Below are 20,442 nucleotides of genomic sequence, written 5' to 3'. Positions count from 1 at the left end.
CATGAAATACAACTGTAATTGCATCTTGCTTTAAAATGTAGGCAACACACAGGGAAGATGAGAGAAAAAAAAACCACAACCGACATGAAACCCAAACACAGAATATTTTATAATTTCGACAAATCAGATATTTATAAGAAAGATTCTATGGAACCCAAAGTTAACAAAGCAATGAAAGACCAGCTTGTGATCCTTCATTTGGAGTGAGTACAGTTCACAGGTAATCTGAAATACCAGAACCTGCCCTATGCTCCCATAGTTCTTATTTTCAGATATTGAGCGAGCGCCTCAATCAGAAACGGTGCAAAAAGAAAATGACAGTAAGTGCAGCAATTCCTTGCAGGGTGCTTTAGAAAAGAAAGTAAAGGTTTATAGGTTGATAATCTGGTGAGGGAGGGGCAAGGTTCACATTTTGGGCATTTGTGCACTGGCCATTTCATAGCAGTGCCTGGCAAAAGCAAAATACTTACATACACGTCAAAACTGTTGGCTTTGCCAATGCTTGATTTTAACAGGACTTCAGTGAAGGGCACGCATAATGCTTATAAATAGAGTGGCTGAAGTCAGACATGCTTAAGACATTTTTATTACACTGTTCGCTCGTTTACAGTTCCAATTACATCCTTAACTCTCAGAAGACTACTTTGAAAAAAACACTGACTGGCACTTGTAGTGGAACGTTTGATGGTGAGGCTTGGTTAAAGCAAGCTGAAACAGTTGCCATGAGATATTTTGGGCGGGCATGGGCAGGGTGGGAACGGCCACATGGATTAGCATGGCCCTGGGCAGTCAATGGGTGGGCAAATAACTCAACACCTACAAGTTTGTGTCCCTCATCATGTGCCATTTATGAGTCCTCTAATGCAATAGGTTCGGCTTATAGGTTGCCTATATAGACACTGATATCAATTACAAAGAGTGTACCATGTTCATTTGTACAGTGAGGGGGCGCGCAATGAATGATGGGAAGTTGGTGCTAGGGGTGAAAGAACTCTCATGTAGGCTTCTGGCGCTCCTTCCCTGGATAGAGGGAGCGTTTTGGTGGAAATGATCATGTGCGGGTTCAAGAGGTAGGGAGTTCCAGTGCTGGGGTGCAAGGAGCGTAAAGGACAGGAAGAGGGAAGCCGCACAGGGGCAACGTGGGAACTGTCAGATTGACTACAGCTTGGTATCGCATGATGCTAAGAGGAGAGGACTAAAAGGAGACAGAGTGGGCCAGGTAAGGAGGGGAAGGGCGCTTTCCATGTATGGACTCCAATATTAAGGGGAGGAGCTTGAAGTGAATCTGTATTACATAAACAGCCGGCCTGCGCAATGTGGTTGATGGCCATCACTGGGATTGCAGAGCTCCTGTTGGGCAACGCTTTCCCAAGAAGACCCTGCCCGGGCCCATTTTGTGAAATGCGTTGTCAACACTAATCACTCCCTGGGGGTGTTGTAGAGCCAGGTTGGTGGGTCACTGCTAGACTAGATTTCAAATGTATTCCAACGCCTTGTTTTAGTGCAGCGTGTCAATTGTATGACATTGCAATGCAGGGGCTAGCAAACAGTGTATTCGTATTTGGCTGAACAGCTAGTCAAGTATTTAGTCGAAGTCTAAAACGAAGCAGAATAGTTGTTTAATTGAATACATCCTTTATTTCATTTTCACAATTGTATACATGCCTTGTGTTGTATTGCTGAGGGTGAGCTCTGTGTCCTGTCCTGCTGATCATCCCTATATGAAATTGGGATGTTGGGGCCTGTTTGTGAAAGACAGCTCAGCGAATGTTGGATGAGTGGTGATGCGCAATTGTCCCGAGTGTGTCACTTGGGTCCTGAGCAGGTATGGGTGTGCTCATGTTTAAAATTGAACTTGAAAAGTAACTGGACCTCTTTTAAAAGTGCATGAATAAAGCTGCATACTTTGTATCTGCTGGCTCCCTGGCTGCTCATGTTGTACCTGTTTTATGAGTCATTTACCTGCATTACAACACTGGCAATGGGTTTTACATCAACATTGCCCGTAAGTGGGCCGTGGAGGGGTGCACAGTGAAGAAAGAACACCCCCAACCATCTACGTCCAACCACAGGTGAGATTTTCTAGTAAATGTATGCACTGGGAAGCTGCAACAGAGTCCTTCCAGGTCCGGCTATGGACCCCTCCCAGGCTCAGAGCAGTCTGGCTCCAGAGGTGGGGGTGGGGGTTGATGGAGTTGGGACGCCCCCAGTCCCTGAATGCCCTGTGTGCACCTTGAGTCATGTACTTGGTACCATTTCCACATGCCAACCTTTTTTTTATCTCGTTTCCGAACCACAAGCTCCACAATGCTGCGCAGCCCCAGAAACTAAAGCCACTCAGGAGGAAAGGTCGACGTCTCTCTTACAGCCTCCGTAACATCAGCCCTAAGCAGAACCAAACGCTTTAATCAATCATGCCAATCACTGCCACAGCGACGAAAGACAAACCAAACAGACAGCAGAAACTACACGAAGTGGTGCGCTTGAAAAGGGTGAGGGGCTACGTGAGGGTTATATGAACTCTCAATGTGCTTTCTCAACCCCGGGAAAAGAGTCAGGGTAAGATTGGCCCGTAAAGTCAGGTGGAGAGCAGAACCAATCCATGGAGGAGGGATGGCCCAACACAGGAAATCCTGGGTATATAAGACCTGAGTAACCACAAAATGGAGTCAAAAGGCACTCGCCTCCCGTCTATACGGGTCTATACCTAAGACCTGAGACAGAAAGGCAGAATGAAAGGTGTTTAGGTGAGGTCAAAAGGTGCGGAGGAGGAGTGAGAGAAAGGCGAAAGGTGGAGTGGAGTGCTATGGAGACTGCGATAGTGCCTAGATGTTAATGCACATGAGGTTTTGAATGTGAAAGAGAATAGTACCACTTAATGAAAGTAAAGCTATGAATAGGCGAGTGAGTGTTAGAGTGTGTGTGGTAGGTGTGGGGTAAAAAAACAGCCCCAGAGTGACAGAGATGGAGAGGCCATGTCAGGCCCCTACTGTGAGAGCAAAGCTGGCTTGTGTAACACCCATTGGAAAATGAGGGCCAGTTCAAAACATTGATTTCCACTATAAGGCCTAGTGAATGAACAAAAATGGCCCTGTTTCAACTTTAGTAAAATACAAAGACACTGTGTCAAGATCCAAGTCCACCTCCCCTTTCTCCTCACCTGACTCCTCCGAGGTAAGTACACAAGGATCCGTCTCAACCTTGCCTGGCTTCTCCTTAGTCCTTGGAACCTTGCCTTTCTGTGTTCTGGTCTTCTTTTCGTGAAGGTAAGGTCTGGCCCCTCCGGAGGCCACCTTGGCAGAAGAGTGGACCTGTCACCGGGGAACCCGAGGGGGCCAGCCTCAGCTCTAGGGAAAAAGCCTGAAGGCAGAAAAAACCCTAGTCCATAGATGGGTTTGGAAGACAGGTCCTTTAGATGGTACAGATCTTTAGTTTGCAGTTCCAAGATGCCAGGTGTGATGACGTAGTCAGTGTAGCTGAAGGCAGGAATCCAAGACGCTAATGCCAAGATACGGAGTGGAAGGGTAGCAGACCCTGGGAGAAGGGTAGGTCAGGAAGGTATAGAAAATAAAAGGTATACAGGAGTTAGAAGCAACAGGAAGGGACTACTGTACCAAATCAGGGAGAAGGCAACAGGGATGCCTCAAGTAGTCTGAAGCAGCGTTGAACCACCGCGGCGGTACGGAAAGGAACAACTCGCCAGAAGGCAGTGCGCCGAGAAGGCAGAAAGGTAGAATAAGCAACAGGGGCTCAAGAAACACAGAAGCGGCAAAGTACAGCGCTTTCGCGCCTATTGAAAGAAATTACCAGCCAGAAGGGCTGAGAGAACAGCCGATAGCAAGTACAGCAGGGAAGCTCCTGTTCACGGATGCGGAACACAGTGCGAGAAGCACCCTCGCGGCCATAGTTAGGATGGAGACCAGGTAGGAGTAAGGTAGATATAAAGTTTTAGAGCGAAGGAAGCAATAGGAAAGCGGAGCGGCACCGCAGCTGATATAGCAGCGGTACCCGTGAACACAGAGTAAAACTGTAGCGAGCACGAAGACAATAGAAAGGTAGTGGACAAGGGATAAAGGGAAGGAACAAGGAGAAATAGGGACTAGGAAGGTAATACACTGGATGGCGATAATCCAAAGTCGGAGCGTTGAGAAAGTTAAACAACAGATACAACGCGCCGAGAAGTGGGCGGAGCCAGATTATATAAGCTCCAGCGCCATGTTGGGCGCCATGTTGGGTGAGGACTAGACCGCTCACCGTCGGAACCGCCAGCGATTCCAATGTTTCCAATCTTGGGTCCTGACACACTGTGTGGAAGGAGAGTTTGCCTTAGAACTGTATTATTGTAACTGTGTCCAATGCAGGCAAACAAAAAGATTTATTTTAAAATTTGTTTATTGGCATTTTCAATAACATCGGTTACATATTTCCATGTTGTGCCTTATTCTTGTACAATTAAAATACATTTTAATTTTAACTTTAACAAACATTAACAACTGTCTCCTTACAGTGTTCACTTGATTCAGCTTATCTCGTCCCTAGGGGGTAGGGGTGTTTGGGAGGGGGCATTCAGGTTGTTTGCAGAGTGTGGGGGGATGCTTCCCAGAGGCCCGTGGCGCCTCTCATTGGCTCTCATCGGGTCTCCCTGTATGTCTTGTAGGCATGTTCGTTCCAAGCCGTTGGCTCAGGGGGGCTTGTCGTCGGAGGGGTGAAACATATGTCTAGTGAGTTCTTTCCATGCTTCCAAGGCTCTGCTGGACTCATCGGTTGATCTGGCCACGCTTTCTTCCCAGGCCTTGGTCTCAGCCAGGAGCCATCGTTCCATTTCTCCATGCCATGGTTTATATTGTGGTCCGGCTGCTTTTTTCCAGGACATGGCTATGGTTCGTTTGGTTAATATGCACGTTATGTCCATAAGTCTGACTATGTGCTTTATCTTGGCTAATCTGGGGTAGGTTCCTAGCAAGCACTCCTCCAGTGTCCATTTGTATTTGGTCATACCTGCTTCTTCACATGTTTGTTTCACCTTTTCCCAAAGTGTCTTCGTTTTGGGGCATTCCCACATCATGTGGATTAGGTCTGCTTCCTCCTTGTTGCACCAGGTACAGTTTGACTGCATTTGCTTGCTAAATTTGGCTATCCGTTTCAGGGTTAGGTAGGTTCGGTGCAGCACATTCATCTGTATTTGCCTGAACCGGTGGTTTCTCGACACCTCCTTGGGGAATGTGAGCGCCCGGTTCCACTCCCCCTCTGTCATTTCCCTGCCTATGTCTATTTCCCATTTCCTTTTCATGTCCATGCTTCGGGGGTTAGGTGTATCGCTCAGTTGCCTATATATTTGGGATATTGGTCTGCAGCCCTCCCCCATGTTGTATAGCAGTGTTAATAGTGGGTCAGTGTCCGGTTCTTCAGGCCATGTTTCCCACTTGCTTCGTGCCCTGGCGCGGATCTTCTGGTACCAGAGAAACTGTCACGGGTGTTTGCCCTCTCTGTCCCGCAGCGTGGCAAATTCCTTGAATGTGCCTTCCTCGTATAAGTCTCCTCAAGTGTAGACCCCTTCCCTTTCCCATGATCTGATTTGTTTCAGGTCTGTGGCTGCTGTGTATAGGTCTGCAATCAGTGGGATCTCTGGTGAGTAGGCCCTCTGTGCATGGGCGAGTGTCCTCGCTCTGCGCCAGACTTCCCTCCCCAGGGTGACTATGTGCGGTGTTTCTCCCATCAACTTCGATGGTGCCCATACCAGTTCTTTCAGGTGATGAGGGAGGCTCGTAGTCTGTAGTAAGGAGTTTTCATCAGTGGGTTCGTCTGAGAGCCATTTGGTTATAAAGCTGAGTTGTGCTGCTAGGTAGTATTTTTCTAAGTTAGGGAGCTGAATGCCACCCCTGGCGTATGGCAGGGTTAGTGTTGACAGTGCTATTTTGTGCCTATTTTCTCCCCATATGAACTCCTTTATCAGCGACTCCAGTAGTTGGAAGAAGGGTTTTTTGATATAATTGTGTACATTTTAGAACCCATACAGGAATCGCGGTAAAACAATCATCCTAACTATGGAGGCCCTTCCCATCATCGACAGGGGAAGTCGCGACCAGAAGTTCATGGACTTGTGTAGGGTCGGAAGTGCCGCCTTTGTGTTGTGTTCATGCATCAGTGTGGGGGTGTGCATTATCTGGATTCCTAGGTATCTGAATTTGGTGGTTTGCCATTTTATCCCTACCTTCGGAAGTGCCACCGTCTCAACGTGTTTTAGGGCTGCCAGGAGGAACATGCAGGACTTCGACTTATTGAATTGGATCCCAGATACTCTGGAGTAGTTGTCCAGGACTTCCAGCATGGCGGGTACGTTGAGGTGTGAGTCTCTAACATATATAAGGACATCATCCGCGTAAAGCGAGATGATGTGGTCTACCCCTCCTAGTCTTATGTCAGCGTCAAAAAACTGCTTCCTAAAATAGATTGCTATGGGTTCCAGCCCCAATATGTACAGCATTGGGGATAGTGGGCAGCCCTGCCTGGTCCCTCTTTGTATGTCCCAGGCTTCTGATATGTGTTTCCCGGACTTCACTCTAGCTCTCGGTCCGGTGTACAATATCTGGACCCATCTGATGAACCCGGGTCCGAAGCCGAATTCTCTAAGTACTGCCACCAGCCACTCCCAATAGATGGAGTCGAACGCCTTTATGGCATCTAGGGACATTAGTGCATATAGGCTCCTGTCTTCATCAGTTTGGGCCATAATGTGTTGTAGTCTGCGCAGGTTTATTGATGTGTTTCGGCCCGGTATTAAGCCGCACTGGTCGCTGTGTATTATGTCCCCTATTATTCTGGACAGTCGCTTAGCTAGTATTGTTGTTAAAATTTTCGCATCATAATTTAGCATTGCTAGCGGGCGGTAGGAATCGCACAGATCCGCCGGTTTGCCCGGTTTAAGGACCGGGACCACCAGCGTTTCCCTCATGCTTTCGGGCAGCACTCCCCTCTCATATGCCTCTTGGTATACCTCATGTAACAGGGGTGTGAGGGAGGGTTCATATGCTTTATAGAACTCCGAGGGCAGGCCGTCAGTGCCAGGTGCCTTGCACGTTGCCAGGGACCGGATGGCTTCTGTTATATCGTCAAGCGTGATTTCAGCATCTAACATCAGAGCTTGTTCGGGTGGTATCTTATGGAGTCCTATCTCATCAAGGGTGTCTGTAATCTGTTCTGGAGGGGCCTGTTCCTCATGTGAGTAGAGTTGTGTGTAGAAGCGTTTAAAGGTGTCGTTTATGTCCTGCTGCGCGTGGTGTGTATTCCCTTCCTCATCCTGCAGCGTGGTAGTGGAGTGTCTAGGGTGTTCCCTTCTGCATAGCCAGGCCAACAGCCTGCCCGGCCTGTCCGCCTCTGTGTGTACCCTGTTCGTTTTGGCCACGTGGTCGAGCTTTTCCAGCCTATTCCACGCTGTATCATTTTCTCCCCTGAGCTTACGAAGTTCCGTTTCCCTGTTCTGGTCACCTATGGGGGCTGCCTCTAACCTTTGTATCTTCTTTTCCAGCTGGTCTAGTTCTTTCCTGAGCTGTCTCCTGATTCCCCCGGCCTTTGCAATGATTTCCCCCCTCATCACCGTTTTCAGGGCATCCCATACCGTGCTGCTGTGTTCCACACTTCCCACATTGTTTTCTATGTAGCTATCTATGGAGTCTTGTAGCTCCTCCCTAAAGTCTTGGTCTTTGAGTGCTTCCGCTGGCATTTTCCACATGGGGATCGGAGGTCTGGGGCCATTGTGGTTCCATGTCACCATGAGTGGGGAGTGGTCAGATATGGTTCTTCCTAAGTACTGCGCTCCTTCCACCTGGGGTAGTTGTTCTCTGCCTATGAGGATGTGGTCCAGTCTCGTGTATAGTTTGTGCGGGGATGAGTAGTATGAGTATCCTCTCTGTGTTGGGTGTGTTTCACGCCACACATCTGTCAGGTCCAGCCTATCTATCATTGCAGTCAGTGCCATTGTCGCTGCTGATGGACCCTTCGGGTGGGGGATGGATCTGTCTATTGTCGGATCGCATACACAGTTGAAGTCACCCCCCCAGAGGACTAGACTATCTCTGTGTTGCACGATTTTGGGGTATAGTGAGTCCAGGTGGGCCGGTATATTACTGTTGGGAAAATAGGAGTTCATTATGCATATTTCTGTCTGCTCTATGTGCCCCCATAGTATCACAAATCTACCCTCGGGATCAACCTCTGATTTTCTCAGGCGGAAAGGGAGCTGTGGGTGTATCCAGGTATACACTCCCCTGGCATATTTGGAGTATGCAGTGCCAAAACCCTGCCCCCCCTAATGTGTTTGGAGTTTGGCCAGTGAGTCTGTCGTGCAGTGAGTCTCCTGTAGTAACGCTATCATCACCCCTTTTCTATTCAGGTAGGTCTTAATTCTGTTTCTGCAAATGTATGTCCCCAAACCTCGCACATTCCTCGTCAGTATTTTAACTGCTGTTGTGGTCATGGTGGTTCAAAGTGGGCATAGTGTCCGTTCTGCTCCTCTCTTTTTGGTGTCCGTGTGCATGGTACTAGCGTTAGTGGCCACTCCCCTGTGTGGGACAAGAAGCAAGTTTCCTCCTCCCTCAGTTCAGTCCCTCTCCCCCTTCTGTTCATTCTTGGAGACTTACCAACAGTAGTAACTTCCATTCTTTTGAATGGGAACAGCAAACCGTGTAACTTTGAACTGCCCCCAGCAGTTGCTTCCAACTTGCAACGCTCAGGGGGTCCCGAACCTTCCAGGCCACTCCAGGCCTTCCGGATCAGGATGCGTGTAGGTAGATTGCCTACACAGTTTCCGTGGGGGTGGGTCGTTTTTCTGTGCTCGTGTGGTCCTCCGAGTTCCCGTCCGATTCTGCAATCAACTTAGTGGTGTTCCGCTGGGATCTCATTGTCTGATTTGGTGGCCTTGCATGAGGGGGCCTCACCTTTCTCATTGTGACGGTGGGTTGGTTGTCATCCCATATCCGATTTTAGTGGATCATCTTTGCCTTCGGCCAGGTTGTTATGGTCCAGTCATAGGTTTGCTGCAGCTGGTGTCTCTAGAAATGTCGCTCTTCCTTTGTAGAGGACCTTGAGGCGTGACGGATAGAGCAGCATATACTTTAGGTTGTGTTTCCTTAATTGCGCTTTTATTGGGATGAAGGAGTTCCTTGCTCGTTGCACAGTGGGTGTGTAGTCCGGATATATGACTATTGTTGAGTCCTTCCGTTTGATTTCTCCTTCTCTCGAATATCGTAGTATGGTTTCACGGTCGCGGAAATTTAGAATTTTAGCTATAATTGGTCGTGGGTGTGAGCCTGGCGGTGGGCGTTTTTGAAGGGATCTGTGGGCTCTTTCCACTGAGAACCCTTGGGAGAGCTTCCCTGGGCCTATCTCCTGCAGCAGCAGCGTCTCGACGAAGTCGGTCGGGTCCGGGCCCTCCATGTCCTCGGGAACCCCTAGTATGCGAATATTATTTCGGCAGGCTCGGCCCTCGGCATCTTCGGAGCGCGCCTCCAGCCTTGCCACCTTCTGCTCAAGCTCCTGGACTTTCGTTTTCAATTCTTGGGTGTCCTCCACAGTGTCTTGTAATGTGTTTTCCGCCGCTGTGACCCTCTCAGTGAGGTTACGGGCATCCTGACGCATGAGCTGTATGTCCGGTTTCACCTCCTCTATCTTCCCCTCCACCGATGTGCGGAGGGCAGATATTGCCTGTAGAACCTGCGCATGTTTGAGGTCTTCTTCCTTCTGGGAGGGTTCTCCCGAGGTTTCTTGGTCCTGTTGTGGTTGTCTCTGAGGTTTGGCCGTCGTGAATGAGTCCATTGTGACCAGTTTCAGTTTGCTCTTAGGGGGTGATATCTCCCTCCCAGTGTCCCTCCTGTGTCCTGTTCTAGCTCTTGACCCGCAGGTTGTGTGGTTCTGACTTACTGCCTTCAGGTAGTGCTGTGGTTCCGGCGCTACTTGATGGGGACCTTGAACGGGGCTCCGTGTCCAGCCAGTGTCTAGCAGCCCCAGTGGTTGTATGGGTCTCCTCGCCTCACTGTCCTGCTCGTCAATTTTTGGCTCAGGCTGGTCCTCCTGCTTGCTTGGCCTGGTCCTGGCTTCGTTGGGGCTTGTTCCGGTGGGGAGTACCCCCGTGGCAGTTTCGTCAGGCAGTGGTGGTTGCACGGTATCAGTCTTGCTGCTGGCTTCGTCCCAGGGGGGGGTGCCAGCCTGTCAGTTGGGCCCAGTGTGTGGTTGGGGGTGCCCCCGGCCTCCGATAGCTGGCGGACCTCAGCCGCTTTCAGTGTAGTCTCCCTGGGGGTACGTTGATCGCTCTTGTGCCCCCAAGCTGCCTGTTTGGTGCGGTTGCCGTGCTGCCAGGCGGGCTGTGGTTATTAGTGTGGGCCCCCCGCGTTGTCCAGCCTTCCGGGGGCCCAGATTGGGTTGGCCTCTCATTCCCGGGTGTTAGGAGGTCATGTAGGGCGAGGTCTGGTGCCCCCGCAAGGGGTGGCTTGAGGGGTCTTCGCCCCGTGCGCTGCGTCGCCTCCCGCTCTGTGCCCCGTGGCTCCCCTCAGTTGTGGTCCTTCCCCGCCTCACCTGCGTTCATGCGGGTCAGCGTCACAGGCACGGCACCATGTCCCCCGCTTTGCCGTTCCGTCGGGCGAGTCTTCGACAGGCCGCGCCCGCGCACCGGTTCTCCCTCGATGCGCCGTGGCCGCAGCAGCCCCCAGCCCCGGTTCTCCCTTCTCAGTCTTCTTCTCACTTGTGCCAGGATGTGGTCGGCGGAACAGTCGGGATGCCCGTCGGTTGCAGAGTCTTCAGCTGTTGCGGTCTGCGGTGCGGCCCGGTGTCCTGATGGAGGCCGGAGTCGAAAGGGCCGACTCACCGCCGCTTTGCCGGGGCGCCTCCGGGTGGCTGCGTGCCAGCACCCCGCTCTGCTGCCACAGAGGGTTCACTCTCAGCCTCCGCTGCTTGTCCCTGAGTTTGGAGCCTGGGCGAAGCCGTGGATTGCGTAGCCCGGCTCCCCCGCCGGTGCGCAAGAGTGCGCAAGAGTACGTTCGCGGGGCCGGGGGCCTCACCGCGCCGCAGGCCTTGGGTGGTCTGTGTCCGCTCCCGCCTTTCGGGAGCTGCGGCTTCTCCCACGTCCGTTGCACCGGGTTCGCCGGCGTTCGCAGTGTGCCGCTCGCTCAGCAGCCGGTGCTGAGGGGGGCCGGGGATCCGATGGTCCGATCAGTCGGTCGCTGCTGTGGGCTCCGCGGGGTCTCGAGTCGGCTGCTGCGTCAGTCACAGCTCGCAGCGGGCGGCGCCATCTTGCTGGCCCCAGGGGCTCGACTTTGGACTCTGCGTTTTCTGTGTTCTCCTTTCCGATTCGGCTCAGGAGTCGGGTCGAGTGATGGGGGTTAGTTCCCCTGCAGGATTATGCAGTTAGATCGTATATTGCAGAGCTAATTAAGCATTAATAGTTCTTTTTGGCAGGATCTCGGACGGAGCTCCACGGGAGCTTGTCTTTACGGCATGCGTGCAAGCCACGCCCCCCCAGGCAAACAAAAAGATGCTGAATTTGTGTAAACTGGGAAAAAGCACTTTTGACAGATACAAAACTGCCGCAGTACACATGTGAAAATATATTTTGAAAGGATAGGCCTGTGGAAAATACCAAGGAGGAATGATGTCTGACATTTAAGAAATAAAGTCAAGTGACCGATTGCGTTTATCAGGAATAAAGAGACTTCATTTTCATCATATAAAATGACCGCCTGTAGAGAGAAAGGCCCATTTTGTTTTTGTAGATGTGAACACTGGTTTCCTATGTTAACTGTGGCCCATCTGTGTGCTTAAGATTAATAATTAATCTACCTCTATTCTAATAGTAGAAAAGAAAGATTGTTTATTAAAACCACATGCCCAGATATAATGCTAAAATGTTACTGAAAGGTCAGTGCCTTTGAAAATTGGAACTCAAGACCTTGGGCTGAGGACCTCCAGGAGAAGAAGGTATGGTTTTCAGTTATAAATACAAAGAATATACAGAGAATTAGATCAGAATTGTGGGATTTGCAGGTAACACAGACAGCAGAAATTACCTTTAAGGATAGGTCTAACCCATTAGCTGTACAATAGTTGGCCACAGAAATGACCTTTTCAGGGTTAATTCGACCTTAAGAAATGGCTTCAGAACCACTAATGGATGATCAAACATTGTGTATTATACAGATTACTCAAACAGATGTTTGCGTCCGGTCACAAGAACAGGCATTTATCTTAAAATTGGTGCGGACTATGTGAAACTGAGGGACACATGGGATGCCTTACCATTGACTAACATTGAATACATTTTCTTGAATAAAAAGCGCATCGTACGTCCCAGTGAGCTCACCCCGGTCTCATATTCAAGGGGATGAAAAGCCAATCGAGAACATGTCAAAACAAATTTTGTGGAGTTATGAGAAAAATTATGATTCCGGCCTTCCCATAATTCCGACTGAATAGATAGTTGGTGGGATGATTGGTCATGGAAGTAACGTTTGAATCAGGAAGGGGCAGATTTCAGACTATTTCACTCAGGAGTAAATAGATAAAAACAGTAGATCCTCCCAGGAAAGGCGTGCAGAGATATAATAAGCATTTTGCGACTCGCCATAAAATATAGAATTCAAAAACATATATATATGCCAGCAATTATCTGAAAAATTAGGGTAGCTGTCATGTTAAATTTTAATGACACTGAAGAAGTTAAACTCACTTGAAACGCTTGTGTATAGGCGCGTTATAAATGCCATATCATATCATTTTGGTATGATGAATCTTTCTCCTCCTTCAGCCTCCATCATTCATCCACCCCCCCAACTCCTTGTCCTATTAGCAGGCAGTGGGCATAATTGGGGGGGAGGGAGAGGGAGAGGTCTGGCCAATCCGTAGTGTGGGAAATATGATAATATTGGAGTGTCACCGGCCCTATAAGAGATCAGTTTTCAATCTGAGGGGGATCTTTATTTGACTTTTCTACTCTTGGGACCTTTCTTTGGACTTTTGATTTTCCGCTTAACTTTCCCACTATATTGCTGGGCCTTAAACATTGCGTGGGAGACAGAGACTTGGAAATCTAGAAGCTTGATGGGGCTGTTAGTTGAGGAGCCAGAGGAAGTCTGGGTGCCTGGGAGAACCCTTGACCAAAGCCTTTGACTGGATCTGTGCTGTCCTCAGAGGAGCCATGCTATTTCCCTGGATGCCCCAGAATCAAGGGCTCCCATGTAAGTAGATTAATCTCAATGCCAACAAAAGTGTGGGGGGAAATCTGCCAGCCTTAATTTCCATCTCACTTAGTGGGTGGGGGGAGAGGGTGTAACTGGGGAGACCCATGGCACATTTTACTAAATCCAACTCCAATTAATTCCACTATAGAAAATCCCCTATCAATTAAAATTATTTAAATTGAAATGTGTTGGGAACTGCCTGCCTTAATCCTTTCCATTAAAATGTGGGGATGGGGGAAGCTGTGTAGGTCCTTAGTGCAGTGTATTGAAGTTAAATCATTTAATTCCCATATTGGAAATCATGTGATGAATGTTGTTAGAGTTTGAAACTAACAACGTTCATGCCCAGTGTGTTAGAGCCGGTATAGACAATGTACTTGGGTGACTCTACCTTTCTGAAACCCCTGTCTTCTGTACAGAAGGGGGGTGTCCATAATCCCCAAATCAGTAACCCTAAAATGCTGCCATTCCACTGAATGTAGAGTGTGGAAAACGAAATTTCCCATTTATTTACTTACATCCCAAAACTATTTTCCAAAGCCCTGCATTTTATGAAATAAAAAGCCTAAAACAAGTTCCTTTCCTAACCTTTGCCTTTCAAAAAAAATATATATATTTTGTTTTCAATGTGTCCATTTGTCAAACCCTGCCTTTTAATTAAAAGCCAAAATGATGTTGCTACTTCATTCCCACTCCCTGTAACGTGCCTTCAACTTAAGGGGTCATATATAACTGATGCCTGAGGGTGGGGGTTGCTATCAGACTAAGCAATCACTGGATGAGCAATATGGTTCGTGGATGAAATTGCAAGAAATGTGATGTAAAGTGGTAACTGTCCATCTCTAAATTATACCTGTGTGCTCTAGTATCTGTAAGTACATTAGAAATATAAGTCAATAAATTGGTGCAAGAAATTTGAATTTGTGATATTGTGTAGTGCAACAGTATTAGTGGCTGATGTTTTGGTTGCCATTACATTTTGTCAAACCTTAAATAAATATATATTCTTACTATACACTGGCCTGGTTCCTAGTTCATTGGTGGTACAGAGGGTATTTGCTGGGGTGGTGCGAAATAAGTTGGAGGCCTCACTAAAGTTGAATCTGTATAAGCGCTTTGGGTGTGCGCCACCTTCTTTGGGGTGTGGGGGGGGGGGGGGACTCCCTGAGTTGAGAGTGACCGCCTAATAAACTGCGACAAAGAAAATTGTTAGAAGAAGTAAGTGAAGGGAGCGAGTTAGAGAAGAGATATGATATGATAGTTTATTTATATAGCGCCTATACACAATGTGTTTCAAAGCACTTCAAGGCAAGGGAGGGAAGAATAAAAGATTATTGAAGCCATCTGGGACACGTGGTGCCTTTGTGGGACAGTTCAGGCCCCGATACAGGAGAAAGGCGGACGAAAGATTAGAAATTAGAATTCTGCTGCCATTGAGCTCCTAGAGAGAGGTCTTAGAGATGTGAGTAGACGCACATACCGACACACAGACCTCATACTGTGCTGCTGTTAAAAGATGCCAGCTCAAATGCCGGCTATCTACACGCTGTACACCATGGAAATGAAAGAGTGGCTCTGCATGGAGCCCCGCCTTCCTGATCCATGGCGGCCATCTTGCGAAAGTATTTTTTTTCAATGACTGGGATGCCACGAGGCATTCCGCTCATTGAATGAGAAGGGCTGGAACAGGTAGTAGCGGCACCGGGGACCCCCGTTAAAAGCCCTCGTCTGTTATAAAGCAGGTTGGAAATAAAGAAAAACTGTTAGACAAGGCGTTCAGAAAATTACATTGCAATTAGCATTGTTGTGGTGGAATGTTACCTAAGGGAGCCAGACACTTACCATTGAGGTAGAATGTTTTGCAAGAAATAGCAAGCTTATTAACAGCAGTGAAGGACCTCTGTTGGCCCAGTGTTTACAATGGATTGTCAGGATTCCAATGTTATAATGGTACTCAATTCATCATCCTCAGAAGAATAAAGGGCTTATTGGACCATAGTGGGATTCAAAAGTGTGATTGCAGGTTAAATATACAGATACAGGGCGAGTGCTTATTTTTATTAAGGTGCAAACCTAGCTAGGAAGCAAGGGACTGCTCTACAAGTAATTGGGGGTTAACAGAGGTAGGTGGAAGGGGAATTTACAGATTGCAGTAGCTTGGATATCCCACATTACAGGTTTGGTTAATACCTAGGTGTAGCAGGTCAGAATTGGCCCCTAGAAGTATCATGAAGAACAGGGTCTGAAGAGTACATCCTGACCTGCCGGAACATTGGAGTTGTCCTCAGTGGGACCGGGCTGGTGTTCCATTAGGCAAGGTATAGCAAGAGAAGGCTTATTTTATATGTTTTTCTTTGCATGCCAGTTTTTAGTCATGAGCTTCACAATGGTTTGGTACCTAAAGGGGTACCTCCCACCTGAGACCACATGTTTTGTGGCTGGGTAGGCTGGTGTTTGGGCAGTTTTGAAGAATACACTTGCTGGGCTGAGTAGCCAGTCAATGTAATTCTCTTAGGATGGGGGGAGAGGTAGTCCAATTACTTAGTTCACGGTATGAGGCATGCAGCAACATGTTATGGCTCCAAGGGGGCTGGTTTGTGTTCCTGACGTTCCTGCCATTGATATGTGAGATTACCAGGTCCTAGACCATGGTTCTGTAATCCTCGGATGGAAGAAAGGGTTTTAGCCTCAAGACAAGTGCTAGTTTATGCTGAGCATTGCTTTTGTTGATATGTTGCCAGATGGAGAGATAAACCGGAGTGATCTGGTACAATGGGACAATTGTGGTGTGAATCCATCAAAGTTCATGTAATTCTGCCACCCTTGGATGGCCTTCTGTTTAGCTAGTTATATGATACGATATGATAGGTTATTTGTAACGCGTAGTTGGCCTTGTAGGACACATTCTGTTTTGGTGGGATTGAATTTCAGGCAAGTGCTTGTCATCCCAGCATGGCTGGGGGTGCAGCATTCGTTGAGGCAGGGAATGTCTCGAGTACAATTCACTTTGATGTGTAAATGTTTATTGTCTGCATATTGGTGAAGTGAGACATTAAACTCATCCAAAAGCGACCAGTTTCATATAGATATTAAAAATAAATGGAGAGAGTATTGATTTCCTGGCGACTATGCAGATGACCAACCAATAATTGGAACTGCTTACACGTTGAGATATCTTACCGGCATCAGGCAAACAATTCTAGCATTTCGTGGAAAAACCACCCTGATCTTCCTTCAGCCAAAAAAGGATGTGTAAGCGTCTTAACCATGGGAATTCATGTGCCAGACAAGAGGACAAAACTAGAGAACAGTGATGAGCCTTCTTCAATGCCACATAGCCAAACTCATAATTTACGAGCAAGAAGCTAACTTGGTAGATTGGCTTTCTACAGACAGGAAAGGCTGAAATCATTTGTTTAGTAAAGCCATGTATGACTACTTCAAACAGCTGCCATTAATCAATATGGGAATGTCATTCAAAAGATCTAAATATCGCTGGCATTAATCAATATGGGAATGTCATTCAAAAGATCTGGAAACCTGCAGTTATAAGCCAACCTGGAAAGAGCCCAAGGGACCTAGTTCCACCACCCTGCAAACTCCACCCTGTGATATACAGACGGGGTGATCTTGAAGCCAATAGCCCTAAATCACCCCAGAATATGCATGTGGTCTTGTAGTCATTGCTTATACTTATGGACTAAATATGGGAAGGTGTTTGTGCCCAAATATCAAACAAATAGCCTGCAGGAGGGTGCACTCTAAAATGACAGAAAGAAGACATCAATGTGCGTACTGTTATGTGTTGTGTGAGGGGTCAGAATTGTGAAGCAGACAGCTTTGTGATGAATTTTAAAAAGATGCCATTTTATTACCTCAAAGGTTTGGATAAACGGCTCACTGTCGCCTACCTTGACAGGAATTTACCTGCCTAAAATAAACTGAAGGTAACACTCTTAACAAAAGGTCTCTGTGCCTCACACCTCTGCCATATTACCTTGTTAGTTTGTTGTATGTAGATCAAACATAACAAATATAAATTAGATTCACAATCTGATAACTGTCTCTCCTTTTAATCTGGGTGAACTTCCCTTTCCCAGATACAAGCAGGATTCTATTCTATTCTACAGTTCCAAAAGGATAAGTAAATCCTGTCTTGCAATAACGTTCCAACTCGGTTCTTTTCGCTCCGCTTGACAACAAAGGTTCCAATACAGTTCTGCTTGTTCCAACTTGAATTCTAGCAACAGTTCAAAACTATTAAACAATTGTTCAGCGGGCGGTTATAGAGCGCTCCAGGGTCACAATATCTCAGTGAACCTACCAGATCTAGCGTGCTGTTCACCTCGCTGCCTACAGGTCCTCTGCTTCTGCTTTCGTTCGCAACCCGGCAACCTCTGCATCTTTGCTTCCCGTGCCTGCACCATTCGAAACAGTAGACCTCCTTGATCCCAGGGCTCTTCAGTGCTCACCTGCCACCAGAGCACAGCTGACAGTGGTGAAAGCTGTGGGTTTTCTGCTGTGCACACTCTGCTGCTACGATTCTCAGGGGGAAAAGTTGTCAATCCCCAACACTTCCCGCTGCGCAAACTCTGCAATTAAGGTCTTGGAAAGAAGACACTCTCTCAGGATCGGCATCAGTTCGACTCACGTCGGTGGTCCCATCTTCTCTTCTCTCCTAAAATCTGCTGCCAAGTGGAAGTTCCACAACTACTCCACCTCCTGCTGCTACTTTCCTTCTCTATGTCCTGCAACTGAGGAGGCATTTTATGCCTCCAAGTTTCCCTCAGGTGTGGTTCATTAACCCTAATAGGCTGCACATTGCAGTTTCTAGCCTCTGCAGCCCTCTTCTTCATCCCAGTACTTCGGAAATTGTAGGACTTGAGACTACATGGTGTAAAAATCAGTTTTTCTCACAGCATCAATTTTACAATAAGCCATTAGAAAAGTGAGGTCTCATGGAAAGTTATAAAAGGGTGTTTGCCATTCCTCCTGACCTGCTCCCCCCACCCCACTCATGTGATCCTCCCACAGAATACCATCCCCAGGATCAGAAAGCGTCTTCCTTTCTCTGGCCACGTGAGAAGTATCCCATGTCAGCTGTTGTGGGGAATCATCTCTGATTCATCACAGATGTTATTAGTCTTTTATACTGCACACGTCAAAGAAGCTTGAATAAAAAATATCACATAATGAAAATGGCACCTTTTATCTGTTCCCGAAAAACATAGTGTGTTTTTGCCATGTACATAAGAACAATTTTTTTTAACATTATGGGTTTCATATCTGAAAATTAAGAGTCACATTTATATTGCAGTCCATGTTTAATAAAAAAAAAATCCTAAAATTCTTCTTGTGGGTTAACAGTTTTCACTGACAACCAGTTAACATTTTAGTTGGTAGTGGTAATAAAAGCAAGGAATGCAAAGAAGCCAAGGTAAACTCCCATTAGGGAAGTGGCAGCCGCTGAATCCTTTACAAAGACTTACTGAGTCACCTCTCAAGCAAGTTAGAAATTGAAGGAGGAAGATTGAGATATTGAAAATGGACCTTGTGGCATTCTTCATCAAAGGGTTCTTTGTTCTATGTACCATCTCTCATCCTAGAACATGGAACTCTGGAGGAAAGATGCATAGAAGATCTTCTATATGGTATTGAGTGACTTTATTACAAACCTATTTGTCAGGAGGCTTGAGAGAGGGAGTGTGGTAGCCACCCTCTCCATGTAACCAGCTCTACCCTCTATGGCTAGTCAGACTCAGGAGGTGGACACAATGATTTCATTGAACTAAGGAAAAAAAGGCCTGCTCTATACTAATTCCAAAGTGGCTTTAGCCCTGTCCAAAAAGAAGAATAACTGGTGCTCATCTGTAAGTCCTACAAACAATATACAGTTATCTGTCCTAAAGCCTAATCTAACCTTCGTGCTAACCATGCCACTAATACAAATAAAAGGATAACCAAAGGCTGACCAGAACAGGACTTCCATGGCTGAAGTTGTGGCCGATTTCTGCCCGCATCCAATTGTCTAACTGTGGCTTTGCAGGTCTTGCACCTGGTGGGACAGTTCACAAGTTTGCCCAACAATGTCTTTCACGACTCTCAGGTGCTCATGGATCACTGTCAACACTGTGTTAATACGTTTTTGTTTCATTATGGGTCCCCATGTTTTCAACCCATTATGGGACTTTATGGCTCTCACCCTGCTGTGGGGTTGTCTGGCAGATTCCCAGCCAAGGGGTTTAAGATTGTGCATGCCGCTGTGGGGTTTTGTGCTTTCCACCCCTTTGTGGGAATGCCTGGTGGTTACACTGCCATGGGTTTTCAGATTTCCAACCCAATGGGGTTTTGTGGCGTTCACCCCTTTGTGGGTTTTTATTCTGCCAAGGGATCTAGGGTTTTGGACTTCGCTGTGGGGTTTCGTGCCTCTCGCCCCTTTTTGGGGTTGAGCTGGGACTTACTGCCCTCCTCGCTGTTGCCAGGTATATCCGTGCACTTTCTGCGTTGTGGCAGTGTTCTCTGGAGGAGGTAGCCACTTCAGGACCAATCTCTCTGCTGGGTTCCTGCGTCGGCCTGTGGTTCGTCCAAAGGGTCTCAGGCTCGTTTGTGCCGTGGGCTGCTTGTATCAGTTTCCTGCTTTTCTGTCGGGCGGTGGTTTACCGTCCCCTCGGTCGAGCACGATTGTCTACAGACTGTGCTAACTTCAGCTGTGTTCCGTGGGCCTCTCTCTTGCACTGCGTCTGACTCTGGCTGTTTCGACCTTTGGCAGATGGTGGTTGTTGCTCGTGGGTCCCTGAGTGGGGCATTCTCTGCCCCTCTTTTTCTCAGCTCCGCCTCTGATTCCGTTCCTTTGTTGCTTTTATAGTTCCAGCTGCAGTGAGATGGAATGTTCCATTGAGTCTGTGTTTCTTGTGGCAGGTGCTGAACAGAAGGGTCAACAACTTTGCCAGCCACTTCCATAGTGTTACAAGGGTAACCATAGTGCTCAATCCCGAGATTCATTACTTTTTTCATTTTTATAGACCCTATCACCATAATTATGGTCCCAATGCGCTGTTGGTTGAATGCCCTCGGAGGGACTGAGTCCAATCATTTGGGAAAATTGGGAGGTGCTATTATGCGTGTGTGCAGTTCAGCCTTTAAAGTTGCCTGGAGGTGGCCAAGACCTGCTATTCACCCATGTCTGAATGGAGTGTGTATGGGCACGGCGGAGGTATTC

At 47.7% G+C, this 20,442-nt stretch overlaps 1 protein-coding gene across 2 annotated transcripts in view; it reads right to left on the bottom strand.

The window, feature by feature from the left end:
• Window positions 1-20,442, bottom strand: part of CEP112 (centrosomal protein 112) — a 3,147,769-nt gene that overhangs the window by 1,559,190 nt on the left and 1,568,137 nt on the right. The window lies entirely within an intron of this gene.

This window comes from Ambystoma mexicanum, chromosome 3q (genome assembly GCF_040938575.1).
Source record: "Ambystoma mexicanum isolate Mex_15411 chromosome 3q, UKY_AmexF1_1, whole genome shotgun sequence".
In the NCBI taxonomy this organism is placed as follows: domain Eukaryota; kingdom Metazoa; phylum Chordata; class Amphibia; order Caudata; family Ambystomatidae; genus Ambystoma; species Ambystoma mexicanum.
Note: the sequence above shows the minus strand (reverse complement) of the source record. Positions and strands in the feature narration are given on the sequence as shown.